Source organism: Silene latifolia, chromosome Y (genome assembly GCF_048544455.1).
Source record: "Silene latifolia isolate original U9 population chromosome Y, ASM4854445v1, whole genome shotgun sequence".
NCBI lineage: Eukaryota > Viridiplantae > Streptophyta > Magnoliopsida > Caryophyllales > Caryophyllaceae > Silene > Silene latifolia.
In genome coordinates, this window is record NC_133538.1 from 225,304,484 (window position 1) to 225,315,483 (window position 11,000).

At 40.4% G+C, this 11,000-nt stretch overlaps 1 non-coding gene across 1 annotated transcript; it reads right to left on the bottom strand.

Annotated features, from left to right (window-relative positions):
• Nucleotides 1-1,440: 1,440 nt before the first annotated feature.
• Nucleotides 1,441-1,547, bottom strand: LOC141636135 (small nucleolar RNA R71). Its single transcript, XR_012540768.1, has one exon. It is a non-coding gene; the product is annotated as a small nucleolar RNA R71 (small nucleolar RNA).
• Nucleotides 1,548-11,000: the final 9,453 nt, after the last annotated feature.

Consider the following 11,000-nt stretch of genomic DNA (forward strand, 5'->3'; position numbering starts at 1 on the left):
TCAGAGATATAATCCTCTAGCTTTTACCAAGTTTTTACTAGGTTCTTTAGTCAGTTTTCAATATTCAATAATTAACATGGACTGAAATCGCGTGTCAGTCGATCGACTGCCATACCTGGTCGATCGACTGACCACGTGAGGTTTTACCTTCGTTTTAATTGTTTTAATTCTTTATTCGACGAATCGAGTGCACACGACTAGTTGAATGTTTAGGATATGACTGACCCATTAGATCGATAGATAGGGACAGTTGATTGACCACCAATTAAAATGACTAAACTATGCTGAGATCGAAAGATAGGTAAAGTTTAGATTGTTAGTCACTTTTTAGGATGAGAGTCAGTATTAGTGATATTAGGGACTTATAGCGAGATCAAAAGATGCTATCTGTTGAGAGTGGACCGAGAGGACCTCTTGTTTTCCCGCCTCATGTGTTAGATTTAGACCGACTTAGTTTGCTGCCGCCGAAACTATAGTGAACCGACCATCCTAGTACCTTTTTTATATTTGATTTAATATATTCCTTAGTTTATTGTCTTTTACTGCCTTTAGCTCTAAACCAAATCAAATCAACCCCCACATTCGTTACCTTAGACTAAATTAGACAATTATTAATTACATTCGCCTCCCTGTGGTTCAACCCTGTTACCACTAGCTTCTGTTAGTTTTAATAGGTTTTATAAATCTTATTTTTGGTACTCACAACGATGGGTATCAAATTTTGGCGCCGTTGCCGGGGAGGCAATTGTTCTAATTTTTAGTTGTTTTATTTTAGTCTGTTTCTTAGTTTAAGGGACATCCGTTCCTTAAACTTTTCTTATATTCTTTTTGTAGTTTCTTCTTATGTGCTGGTCATAGGGTGGTGAATTAGTACCTTTCAATCCTGATATTGAGAAGACCTTGCGCGAGTTGAGACGATCATTTAGAGTATTGCCGACAGAGGAAGAGCTGAGTACTCTGTCTAGTTACTACGAGAAAGAACTGTTCGAAGAAGACCCACCTACATCTCCTACTTCTACTTCTTCAGCTGAGACAGTCACATCTCCGGAAATTCCAGTCATGGCTGAAAAAGCAACTATAGCAAGTCATTCTGAGCTGACAGCTGAAAATCTTTACAAGGGGTTCGAATTACCTGGAGCTGCTAGGAAATTCGAACCAAAGCCTTCCTATATCAACTTAGTTGAGAGGAACCAGTTCGGGGGTGCTACAAATGAAGATGCAGCCAAGCATATGGAGATATTTATCGATTATTGCTACTCTATACCTCCGCCGACCGGTGTGACCCAGAACCAGATAAAGGAGACTATGTTTATATTCTCACTCCGTGATGCCGCAAGGGAGTGGTTCAGAGATCTGGATCGAGCTGCTCATGGGATCACCGACTGGAATTCTTTGGCCTTGGCATTCTACAAGAAATACTTCTCTGCCTCGAAGACGAATGCCATTAGAGCTCAGATCACGAGCTTTAAACAGGGACCTGATGAAAACTTTCATGAAGCATGGGTCTGTTTCAAGAAGCTGGTGCGAACTATTCCGCACCATGGGTTTGAAAAATGGAGTCTTTGCAATCAGTTCTATAACGGGCTGTATGACGATCAGAGGGCTATTTTGGATGCTGCAGTGAATGGCCGATTTGCTGAGAATATGGGAGAGACTTGTTGGGGTTAGTGTCCTTGACAGTTAGTGCAAGGACTTATAAACCTCTAAAAGGATCAAAGGGTATACTTTGTATCATAATCAGTTGATCCACGTTTATCAATAACGGTTGGCTTGCTAGATAAGTTTGACGTTATTGTCATACAGATGGCGGTGATCAACTGGTCCCTAAAAGTCACACCTATAGGATACGTCTTGAGTGATGTGACGGTATGAAAATACAGTCATGTAGATGCCAAATTTGACTAACCAGTTAGTCTGAGTTATTTGACTAATAAATTAGTCAAAATGTGATGTTGAGATCTTATATTTAATACGGATTAAATATCATGGGCTAAAGGCGAATTAATCAGTTAATTCGTAAAATTGAATATAAACGTTTTATATTTAATTAAATGTGTATTGAATATAATTATACAATCTTTTGTTTTGTCGGACATGTATTAAGAATTCAATGACCCGTATTATTAGTTGATGCCTTAATTTCCGATAACCGATAATGATTTATAATGAAACGCGTCGTACACACTTAGTAAGCTATGGACCGGACCACAAGTTTAAGTGAAGAGGAAATTAGAAAGCCCATGAGGCTCCCTCTCCACGGTTTGGCCGAGCCATCACAAGACAAAAGGGGAGTTCTCTCCTCTTTGTCTAACCTAATTTTTCATTTGACAAAAATAATTAGGGTTTTGGGAATTGTGCCTCCCAAAATTCCGGATCTCTCATCCTACACAAACTCACAAAACAATCCCCTCGATATTGCAAGGCAATTAGGGGATTATCTCTAGCACAAGGGCATTACTCGGATATCTTGGGTGCAACGATTAGGAGGAGATCTAACTTGATCTCTCATTGCCTTTTGCACTAGGACCGAAGGTTATTTCTACATCTTTATCGTTTTCATCATGTTTTTCGTTTTATGACTATAAACTACATATATATTTTGCGTTATAATCCTACAATTAAAGGGTAGTATACGGATATTAACCCACAAGTGGTATCAGAGCGAGGCCACGCAAATTTTTATATGTGTTTTTCATTAAACGATTTTGAAATCGATGAATTTTGGTAAAAAAAAAAAAAAAAAAGGGCTCGGCTGATTTTTTTTTTGTCTCGGCATTTTTACTTTGCTGCGTTTTTTTTGGGGAACCGTGTCCATGTACACGGTTTTGGTTGAAGTTTTCGCATTGTTTTCGTTTTTTGATCTTTGCATATTGCTTTGTAATCGATATTCATCGCTATATGTTAAAGATCGGTTAAAATGATTGCATAAAATTTCGTGTGGCACAATTTTTTTGTCTCGAAAAATCATGAAAACCGTGTGGCCTTTACATGTTTCACGGCCTGTTTTTCTTGTTTTTGCATTGTTTTGCGTGCCACACACTTTTGTTAGATCGTTCGATCTCTTGTTTTCGTGTTGTTCTTAGCGATTTGTTGTTTTAATCGATAATTACAACAAAAGGGTAAAGAACATGTCAATTGTTTTTATTTTAATCCGGATTAGAGTAAATTGCAATTGTGTTTTAATCAAACCGTTTTGTTTTGATCTTTCTTTGCTCACGTTTTGAGCCGCGTAAAATTTTTTTTTTGCCTCTAGAAGCTCACGGCATTTTGCGGTTTTAAATAAAAAAAAAATTTTTTTAGGCCCCTGGTACTGTTCACGTCAACAGTACAGAAAAAAAAAAAAAAAAAAAAATTTTTGTTTTTCTCTTTCGGCCTTTCTAATGCATAAAACGGTTTTTTTTTTATGCTCTCGCTTGATTAGTGAAACGGTTCACCCACGTAAAATAAAGTTACATTAACATGATTTATTGTAACGGATTATCTCGGATTAAAATTAACTTGGTGAGCGGTTTTGTCATGTAATTTTAATTATCTTTGGTGGTTTGGATAAAAATTAAACATAATTACGGAATTATGTCACGAATAATTTTATTTTTAGTTGATGCATTTTATTTATCGTTATAGTTTATTTTGAATGTTTTTGAATGCCTTTTAATTACGTATTTAATTATTTTGCAAACGGTTGTAACTTAGTGTGGCCTTAGTAGAACGTGTTACCGTAATGATGGAACACGGTCTTGGTTGTATTTTGAGATCTCGTATCTCCATTTTATTTCTTTTAATTACAGTTTTTATTTAGAATGTAAATAGGTTTATATTTGTAAATTTTAAATTGTAATTTTTGAGAAGACTAAAGTTGGAGACCGGATGCTCACTCCCGCTACATGGATCAAGATGGAACATCAAGACAAGCTTCTCGGGTCCAACGGTGGATTCCAAAGTTGTTTTATGTTTTTCTTTACTAGGATAGGCCACACTAGGATTTTTTATTTACGTATTGCATTCATTTATTTATTTTTCGTAACGATAACATGCATCATATTCCGCCTAAAAACCAAACCACCTAATTATTGCATGAAAACTGACACATATAGAGGTCACGAGTTAGTTTTCATTGACATTCTCATGTCACACGATTTTAAGCCATCATCCAAATAAATTCATTCACGACAGACGCTAGTTATTTGTTCACTTAAAATGAATTATAATTTTGTTGATGGGATCTTCCTCGTATAAACTAAAATTGAGAACGGTCTTTATAGGTCAAACTCCAATGAGTCCCTTCTTCGTCGGTAGGCATACTATGACCCCTTCTACGTCGGGTAAGTTGGAACTGATTGACCTATTTTATCTCAACACTATGGTCACTCGTACGATCCTGTGATTATGGTGGACTATAGATAGGATTTAGTAAATCTATCGACCAAGAATTCTTAGGAAGAATTAGCTAAACATTGGCTTATCAATTTACGAAATTGAGTCTTGGGATCACTTGTATCTTTCTTGAGGGAGATCAATTATGCAAGTGCGAGAGTCTACATGTTTAAAATGAATTTTAAAATAGACTTAAATCACCTCGATGAGTTGCTTATTTCGTTTTTGTTTTTCTTTCTTTTTCAGTGTAGATCACGTTTTAAATCGCTAAACAACAAATGGTGGTTCAAGTAACGACCCAATGCCAAGTGCCACATTGGACCGTGAGTCCTGGCTTAGGATCTTCATGAGTCGGATGAATCGATCTACTCGATCGAAGAATGACGGATCCAACTTCGCGGACTGGGAGGCGGCATTACGGAATGCTGCCGCTGCTGACGGGAAGCTCAAATATCTGCTTGAGCCCATGCCGTTAAACCCAGGTCCCACGGCTGGAATTGGCGAAATCGACAAGTATAACGATTTCGCTCTAGAAGCGGGTGCGGTGAAGAACGTACTTATTTTTGCAATGGAACCCAATTTGCAGAAACGCTTCATAGCCCAAGGTGCAAACAAGATTTTCACCACGCTCACTAAGGAATTCTCGAAAGCACCGAGAATCGTGACCTATGAGCATACCACTCGCTTCTTTGATGCGAGACTCCAGAAGGGCCAACCGGTTAGCCCACACATTCTCAGCATGATTGAGAATGTCGAGAAACTGGAGACCTTTAACTGTAACATCAGCGAGAACATAGTTATCGACCGCATGCTTCACTCACTCCACGATGGTTTTTCGCAATTTAGAGCGAATTACTATATGAATGATTTGAAGAAAACCCCACATGAACTGCACTCCCTTCTCGTACAGACCGAGAAGGACATGAAGTTCAGTGGGAGTTCGAAACAGGATGTCCTCGTTGTGTCAAACAAAGGGAAAGGTAAGGGCAAAGCTCCGGCAAACCTAACAGTAGGTAAGGCGAAGTTCAAGAAGTCGGGTTCAGGGAAGAGTGGTCCTGGTGAGGCGAGTAACTCATCAGGCATGACAAAGAGCAAGAGTGAAAACATGGAATGCCACCATTGCCACAAGACTGGGCATTGGAGACGCACATGTCCTGTTTATCATGAGGACTTAAAGGCAGGTCGTGTTAAACCTGTTGGTATGTCTTCTCTCTCTTCTACTTTTATTCATATGATTGAGATTAACCACGCAAGTTACGGAACTTGGGTACTTGATACTGGTTGTGGTTCTCATCTGTGTAATCATGTGCAGGGGCTCCGAAACATCGAACCCCTCGTAAAGGGTGAGGTGGACCTGCGTGTTGGGAATGGAGCAAGAGTAGCTGCCATCTCCAAGGGGACATATGTGATCCAGCTTCCTAGCGGATTTGAGTTGTCATTATATGATTGCTATTATGTTCCTAGTCTTTCGAAAAACATTATTTCAGTTTCTGCTCTTGACAAACTTGGTTTTTCATTTGTAATAGAAAATAATGCTTGCATTTTCTCATTACACGATATGATTTACGGCAAGGCAGTTTCCATGAACGGAATTTATGTTTTAGATCAGACCACGGAAATATTACACGTAATGAATAAAAAGTTAAAGGTTGGTGACAAAGATCAAACGTATCTGTGGCACTGCCGTATGGGACACATTAATGAGAAACGCGTAAAGCAGCTCATCAAACATGGAGCTATCTCAGCCTTTGATTTTCAATCATTTGGCACGTGTGAATCATGTCTCATCGGTAAGATGACTCGGATTTCCTTCAAAGGTGTTGGAATGCGCGCTGCTGACCTATTAGGGCTCATACACACGGATGTATGTGGTCCTATGTCAATCACCGCACGAGAAGGCTATAGGTATTTCATCACTTTCACGGACGATTTGAGTAGATATGGCTATGTCTACTTAATGAAGCACAAAAGTGAATCCTTTGAGAAATTCAAAGAATACCAAAATAGGGTGCAGAACCTATTGGGTAGAAAGATTAAAACACTACGTTCAGATCGTGGTGGCGAGTATCTTTCTCACGAGTTTGATCAACACCTTAAAGACTGTGGGATTGCCTTACAGTTAACTCCACCTGGAACACCTCAACTGAATGGTGTGTCCGAACGGAGAAATCGAACACTACTTGATATGGTTCGATCCATGATGAGTCACACGGTTTTACCTGATTCATTATGGGGTTATGCTCTTTTGTCAGCCGCTCTAATACTTAACCGAAGTCCGTCTAAAGCTGTTGACAAGACTCCATATGAACTATGGAAGGGAACGGTCCCTAACTTGTCCTTTATACGGGTTTGGGGCTGCGAGGCTTATGTCAAGTGGAGACACGAGGATAAGCTCGGCCCGCGATCGGTCAAGACATTCTTTATAGGTTATCCTAAAGGAACACTTGGTCATTACTTCTATTCGCCAACCGAACAACGTGTTTTTGTTGCGGCTAGTGCGACATTCTTAGAGAAGGAATTTCTCGAGAATGCAAAGAGTGATAGAACCTTCGACCTGTCGGAGATTCCAGAACCAAACACCGAGCAACCATTGGAGGAACCGATTCCTTCAATCCCGGCTGCGGTGAATATTCCTGAGGAACCTAGGAGGTCGGGAAGAGTCTCTATTCCTCCGATGATACATTGGTCCGGTCGAGGAACATGACATAGATGACGTTCTACTCTTAACGAGTAGTGAACCCGCAACCTATAAAGGTGCCATGACCAGATTCGACTCAAAGCTATGGCTTGAGGCCATGCAATCCGAGATGGACTCCATGTATGAGAACAACGTGCGGGATCTTGTTGACTTACCTGCTAAGGTTCGTCCCCTTCAATGCAAATGGCTTTACAAGATAAAGCATTCTGTGGAAGGTCAACAAGATATCTACAAAGCACGACTAGTTGCTAAAGGTTTCACCCAAGTGCCAGGTTTGCACTACGATGAGATTTTTGCACCCGTAGTCATGCTGCGTTCCATTCGGATTATCTTAGCGATTGCCGCTTTTCATGACTATGAAATTTGGCAAATGGACGTGAAAACCGCCTTCTTAAACGGCTTTTTGGAGGAAGAGTTGTACATGGTACAACCCGAAGGTTTCATCGATCCAGCACATCCTAAGAAAGTGTGCAAGCTTAAGCGTTCCATTTATGGACTTAAGCAAGCATCAAGGAGTTGGAATCATCGCTTCGACCAAGTGATAAAAGAAAATGGATTTACTCGATCGATCGAGGAACCATGTCTATATATCAAGTCGAGTGGGAGCAAGATTGTCTTTCTAATATTGTATGTTGACGACATGCTCCTGATTGGGAATGACATACCTCTCTTAACTTCGGTGAAAGTATGGTTGAAAAACCATTTCCAGATGAAAGATCTGGGTGAGGCACAAAGAATTCTGGGCATCCGTATCTATCGAGATAGATCACGACGGATGTTATCTCTCGATCGGGGAGTCTTACATAGACAAAGTCCTAGAGAGATTCAGCATGACTAACTCCAAGAAGGGGTTCCTTCCTATGGCTCCAGGGGTGCATTTGAGCGGGTCTCGGGCACCGAGACACCGGAAGAGAAAGAGCGCATGGCACGGATTCCTTATGCCTCGGCAATAGGATCTATCATGTATGCCATGATATGCACACGTCCTGACGTGGCATATGCATTGAGTATGACAAGTCGATTCCAACAGCATCCAGGTGAATCACACTGGTTAGCTGTCAAGAACATTCTTAAGTACCTCCGGAGGACTAAAGATTGGGCATTGACTTATGGAGGCTCTCCAAAGCTATGCGCAACCGGTTACGCAGATGCTAGCTTCCAAACGGATCGAGATGACTCGAAATCTCAGTCTGGATTCGTTTTTACTCTTAATGGCGCTGCAGTCAGCTGGAAGAGTTCCAAGCAAACAGTTACAGCAGATTCTACGACTGAGTCCGAGTACTATGCCGCGTCTGAAGCTACAAAGGAAGCGATATGGATGCGTCAATTCTTACATGGACTATCCGTAGTGCCTAGTTCGAATGACCCGATCACCATCTATTGCGACAATAGTGGTGCCATCTTCCAGGCTAAGGAGCCAAAGTCTAGCAACAAGTCTAGACATGTACAACGGAAAGCTCATCTAATCCGGGATTACGTGGAGCAAAAGGAAGTAGTGATAGAAAAGATTGCTACAGATGATAACATAGCAGATCCTCTCACTAAAGCATTACGACAAGATAAGCATGAAGGGCACGTTAATTCCATGGGAATTAAACGTGTTCCTAAGTTGTAGTACTCTTTTATGGATTAGATTCATTCGTTTTTGTACTCTATACAACATCATCGTTTTGATATTTTATATATATTTTGTTTTTCATGTGGATTTGTACGACAAATTTTGAACACCACAAAGTGAATCGCAAAAACATTATATTTTTAGTCCTTAATTGCCCACATGAGCTGATAACTCGGCAATTATTTTGTGACGTTGGTTGATGGTGGGTTCAACTAGCCATAAGTCAACAAAGTTGTTGACCAATCACAGAGGCGATTTATACGGATATTTCGTAGGACACTATTGTGACATCGACGTGGAGTCCTAAATGTTTTATAACATTCATTGCCCGGTCGTGGATAGGACTTCCATGGTGATCCTAAGAGTCGATTCTTTTGACTATCGATTGTCTCTTGAGACTACGGCAGATTTTGGGTGACTTTGGTTTCTTTCTCACGGTCATCCGTAACAAGGGGCCAAGTAGATTTTTTTTGGGTCATTTCATGTTGTGCTTAGATCGGAAGGAGTTCGAGTTGAAGGAAATATTCAGCCTTTATCGGGTACTCGATATTTCTCAGGGCCACTCGAGGAGTCAGAATCGAAATGCATGGCCATGCTCGGATACGGATTCGTTTTATCGGTTGAGTTACTCTCTAGTCGGGGAAACCACTCTAGATACAGATCGATTGTAAAATACGACCTTTGTGGATCCAGATCTGCAAATTGTTTTACATTGAGTGGGAGAAATTTTAAATGAATATGAGAATCGGTTATCGCACATACACTTGTACGGACAAGTGGGAGTTTGTTGGAGCTTGTGTCCTCCGGTTAGTGCGGATAACGTCATTGCACATACACTTGTACGGACAAGTGGGAGCTTGTTGGGGTTAGTGTCCTTAACGGTTAGTGCAAGGACTTATAAACCTCTAAAAGGATCAAAGGGTATACTTTGTATCATAATCAGTTGATCCACGTTTATCAATAACGGTTGGCTTGCTAGATAAGTTTGACGTTATTGTCATACAGATGGCGGTGATCAACTGGTCCCTAAAAGTCACACCTATAGGATACGTCTTGAGTGATGTGACGGTATGAAAATACGGTCATGTAGATGCCAAATTTGACTAACCGATTAGTTCGAGTTATTTGACTAATAAATTAGTCAAAATGTGATGTTGAGATCTTATATTTAATACGGATTAAATATCATGGGCTAAAAGCGAATTAATCGTTAATTCGTAAAATTGAATATAAACGTTTTATATTTAATTAAATGTGTATTGAATATAATTATACAATACTGTTTTGTCGGACATGTATTAAGAATTCAACTGACCCGTATTATTAGTTGATGCCTTAATTTCCGATAACCGATAACAGTTTATAATGAAACCGCGTCGTACACACTTAGTAAGCTATGGACCGGACCACAAGTTTAAGTGAAGAGGAAATTAGAAAGCCCATGAGGCTCCCTCTCCACGGTTTGGCCGAGCCATCACAAGACAAAAGGGGAGTTCTCTCCTCTTTGTCTAACCTAATTTTTCATTTGACAAAAATAATTAGGGTTTTGGGAATTGTGCCTCCCAAAATTCCGGATCTCTCATCCTACACAAACTCACAAAACAATCCCCTCGATATTGCAAGGCAATTAGGGGATTATCTCTAGCACAAGGGCATTACTCGGATATCTTGGGTGCAACGATTAGGAGGAGATCTAACTTGATCTCTCATTGCCTTTTGCACTAGGACCGAAGGTTATTTCTACATCTTTATCGTTTTCATCATGTTTTTCGTTTTATGACTATAAACTACATATATATTTTGCGTTATAATCCTACAATTAAAGGGTAGTATACGGATATTAACCCACAAGACTAAGGGGTGGAAGATCATTGATGACTTAGCCACCCATAAAGATGAATATGGGAATTCGAGAGGCAATCAGAGGAGGAGTGTTGAATCCCCTTCTGTAGCTGCATTAGAGGCTCTCACGGTGAGGTTTGACAAATACGAGTTGGGCGGAGCTTCTAAAGGAGGGATGTATCTTGTGAATGCTGTTTCAGACGGTCCTTTCGTCTATAGAAGATGTGGAGCTGAGGGACATGTCTCAGAAAATTGTCCTAGTCCCTTCGAGTCTTGTGCTGCCTTTCAACATTACAGGCAGACAAACACGTACTATGAGCCGAATGTTCATCACAACTTGAGGTGGAGTAGCCAGAATGTCCTGAATCCGACTCAACCTCCACATCAGCAGTAGCAGCAAGCTTATGTGCCCCCTCACAGGCAACAACCATATCAAAAACCTCCCTATGTGCCGCAGCAGCAACAATC